Consider the following 4,511-nt stretch of genomic DNA (forward strand, 5'->3'; position numbering starts at 1 on the left):
TCCATATATTTGGGCCTTACTGGGCTCAATTGGGCTTCCATCTATTAATCATATCCATCTCTCTTTTGGTTCCAAGTCTTATGTGTGATCCATTAGGTCCTTACTACTTCTGGCCGTATGCAACTATTAAATTAATTTCTTCAAGAATTATATTTAATCCTTGCATAACGGAATGATGTACTGAGTATGTTATAGGAAAGTCTGTAATCATTCCCCCAGAGTCCGTTAAGAAGACAGGTTGATTCTGTCGTTAACCCTTTCGTATTAGTTACGGTATAATACGATCCTTTATCAACTACATCCTTGAACTGAATCTTATGACTATGGGTAATGTCAAGTCACATATAGCGAGATGTTCGTTTTACTTGTTCTTGGCCGAGTCAACTCAAAAAGATAGGTTAAGTGAAATCTATATTTCTACTCTTAAGCTATCACCTTGCAAGGGTTTAGAGTCGAGTCTTCCACAAGCGATCCTTGGATGTATCTCCCATTAATCGGGAGTGATAAATGCTCAATCCAATGTATAACTACCCTGAAATTACTTCCTGTGACACCCAACCTTTGCAGTTCACACCCCAGAGTCATCTCTGTTAAGGATCGTGGGACCGCAGGATCAAAGTCTCACATTCAGTAATTCAGGATGACCAATTAACATTCTTTTGAGTCTGAGGATTAGTTATACCTAGTAATACCAATGAGATGAACAGTTGACAAGGATGAATCTACCCATCCTGTTATCTCAAGTCGGATCCCCAATCCTAATGAACACCGTTTCACCGGATCTATGTAACTGTCCAGATATCTATATATATGAAGCTTGTGAGATCAGCTTTCTGTCGGACAAAAGACATTGTTACATACAAGTCTCAACTGTGATATATCAATCCTAAACATATCACTTGACTTGGGGTGGTTTTAAGTTTATTAGTTTATTATAAAGTTTTGTCTCACTTCATGCTTGTATGAACACTTTATAATCACTTTAAACAAACTTACGGATTTCCTTTTATTAGACTTTATTTAGTGCTTAAAAGGGATTGCCTTTATATAGTTATAAAACATATATCTCATTAAAACAAATGATATAAAGAACAATTCATTTACAATAAGTTTGTATCCCGCAACAATTGACTATAGGACACTAAACCCCAACAAGTATGACTTGCTTTAAAATCAGCTACTAACTCTTTATAACGACGATCATCTACTAACCGCTGAAAGTGACGAAAAAATCGCAATAAATCATACTTGTAGCTCACATACTTCTTGATAGCATTATTCATGCTTTCGCTACGTTGAGTAGTAGTAATATCTGCACTGAATGATTTACACCCGTAGACTAAAGCCCATTTCTCCTTCACAGAAAATAATCGGCTCAACCATATGTTATCTTCGAGTTTGTACTTTTCAAGCATCTTTTGCCAAGCTATTAAGAAGTCTTCAACATCTTCATAATCATATATTATACTGCTAAAGTCCTTAGCAAAATCCTTCAACTTCTCAAAAACACATTTAAGATGCTTAGCAGTATTTTGATATATGTGCCAAATGCATAACCGATGATGTGAATCCGGCCATTGAATGGCTAAAGCTTCGGCCATTGAATGGCTAAAGCTTTAGCCATTGCAGGATCTTGGTCGGTCAATATGATTTTTGGTTTCTTCCCTGACATTGTATTCACAAAAGTGTCAAACAACCACACAAAAGTTTCAGCAGTCTCATCATATAATAATGCAGCTGCAAAAATAAGTGTTTGCTTGTGATTATTAACACCAACAAACATTACGAATGGTCTTCCTTCCTTGTTTTTTCTATAAGTGGTGTCAAAACACACTACATCACCAAAGTAATCATAATCTACCTTCATCTTTGCATCAGCCCAGAAAATATTAGTTATCAAATCATCTGCATCAACTTGTATAACATAGGTAAAACTAGGATCATTTGATTGCATTTTTTGTAGATATTCTAACACACCACCTGTATCACCTGACTTCATCTCTCTTGTTCTCTTTGAACGTAAATAGTTCCTATAATCTTCTGCAATAAATCCAAGATTCTCACGTCCACCAGCTTGTCTACTCAATAACTCAATAGTTTCTTTTGGATCTAGTCCTGAGTCATCAGCCATATCAGCCATAACATTATGTGCTAGAGATATTTTTCTATGAGACCGAAACCGATGTGTCTTACTAGGAGTTGAAGTCAAATGAGTATGATTAGCAACAAATTCTGAAACAACATACCTTTTAGACAAAGAATCATACATAATCTTCATTCTTGCTCCACAATCAAATCTTGTCTCTGCACGATGAATTTTTACATAGATGCTTCTTTTGTCTTTTTCACGTTTACCTTCAGCTAAGCAAACAAATATTCTGTCTCTCACAAAGCCAGTGGATGATTTATGCGCTTTACTTAATCTAGTACCAAAACTGAATTTATATGCATATCGATTATAAAAATCATGTGTATTTTTTCAGTTTCAAACTCCATACCAACAACGGGGATCAATTCTTGAAGCATTCTTGAATGAATAGAATCAGTATCTTTTAGTCTGTCACCTTTATGTGATTCTTCTTCACTAGATATTGCATTGTCATTAGTATACGTAGCTTCAACTTCCTTTAAGAAATATAAAACTAACGTGTTAGGCACTCAAAAAGTGTTCAAAAATGGTCAATAAAGATTAGCACATATACTTTTTCCTCTTTAAATGATAAGCTATATATTCTTTACAAGTGATCAATAAAATTTGTAGCACTACAATTTAACAAATTATACAACAAAGTAGAATGAGGAGTGATAATTAGATAAACAACATAATAATCAATCTATATATTTAGTCATTTTTTACATAATGAAATTTAAAAGAATCTTCAAATTAATATATATGCAAAGTGGTGTGAAATATTATAATATAATATGTAGAAACAAGCAAGAATCAGGAAAAAAACTAGCATTAATGATAATAATAATAACACATAAAGAGAGAAATGTTTGCATTAATAACTTCAAGCATTGTCTGTAACATTTTCTCTAAAATTTGATTACTGCTTTTTCTTTTATAATTTACCTATCCAATTAGCTACCTTTACAAACCATAATATTCTACTAGTTTTTTTTTTTTTAACAATGAAGGAATAGCCATAAGTTAACACATTTTCTATGTGTAAAGGAAGCTAACAAATTAACACCAATATTCAGTGCAAATCCTTAAATGGGAAAAGGTATGATTTGAACATGTAACTAATCTATTAAAAATATCATTATTTAATGTAAATTTTGATATAATGAAAATTTTGAAGCCATTTGTTTACATGATTGACCCAAAAATCTATATATCTCCTTATTCTCTTTCATAGATTTAACCAATTTGAACTGCCAATATTATAATTACACAGTATCATTACACTAGAACATATTTTCTATTGTTTTACATGCTGTCAATGATATAATTGCACAATGTCAATTTACACTAGAACATATTTTCTACATGCTGTCAATGATATAATTACACAATATCATTTATACCAAAATATCTTTCTATTAAATCAAATGATGGATCCATTTCCTTGTGTAATGGTGAATTGAAGTTTTTAAATACGGTTTGTCAAATTATATTTTCAAGAGATCAAGCTAAATCATCTTCAAATATATCTTATCCTTGCTAATAGAAGATCATATTATGTTTTTTTTTATTGTGGCAGGGGCCAAATTGATAATGGAAGATCATATTATTTGCAAACCTCAAATGTGTTGTATGGATAATCTAAAGAAGATACTTTTGCTTAATATAAAATACATGGAACTGCTGTTTTACAAGTCAAATTGAGTTAACTTGTAATAAATTTGAAATTCAAGCTTAAGCTTCTAATAAATTTTTATCAAGGGATTGCTGTTTTACAAGTCAAATTTTATTGACAAAATAAATTAAAAAATTGATGTATTGTCTATTTTATAAGTACAAATTAAATGATATTTGTGAAGCCAATAAACATATAATTTAGGAATAAGATATATGTACTGTTATAGGAAATGACAGAGGAAAAAAATGATATAAAGCAAGTTAACACAGTTTGGGCAAAGTTGCCTTGTAAATACCTCCATTGATATTGATTCATTGCTTGAATTTAATGACAGATAACTTTCACCTTCCATGATTCTAAAGTGTCTTTTTCACACCTCTGCATTAATCGAAAACTGCTGGTTCGAAACAATTGCCGCTTCTAATCTTGCTATTTCAGTAGAATTGTATTGGATAGGTGAAATTAAAATAAAGGAAGAATGGATATGGATTTGATGATTAGAAGAGAAAGAAAATTAGAATTGATACATCAATTATGGGAACAAATTTTTATTTTTGATAAGATTGGATGAGAAAGAAATTGGATGAGGTTTAGGATTTGAAGAGAATCTCACTGATAGAGAAACGATGATTGAGAGGAGCTTGGTAATTGAGGTTGAAGAGAATTACATGAACAAATCCCTAAACTTAGTAATTGAGATTG

At 31.7% G+C, this 4,511-nt stretch overlaps 1 pseudogene; it reads right to left on the minus strand.

Moving 5' to 3' along the window:
• Positions 1-1,100: 1,100 nt before the first annotated feature.
• On the minus strand, positions 1,101-4,161 carry LOC136222758 (protein FAR1-RELATED SEQUENCE 5-like; annotated as a pseudogene).
• Positions 4,162-4,511: the final 350 nt, after the last annotated feature.

Source organism: Euphorbia lathyris, chromosome 3, assembly GCF_963576675.1.
Source record: "Euphorbia lathyris chromosome 3, ddEupLath1.1, whole genome shotgun sequence".
Taxonomy (NCBI): domain Eukaryota; kingdom Viridiplantae; phylum Streptophyta; class Magnoliopsida; order Malpighiales; family Euphorbiaceae; genus Euphorbia; species Euphorbia lathyris.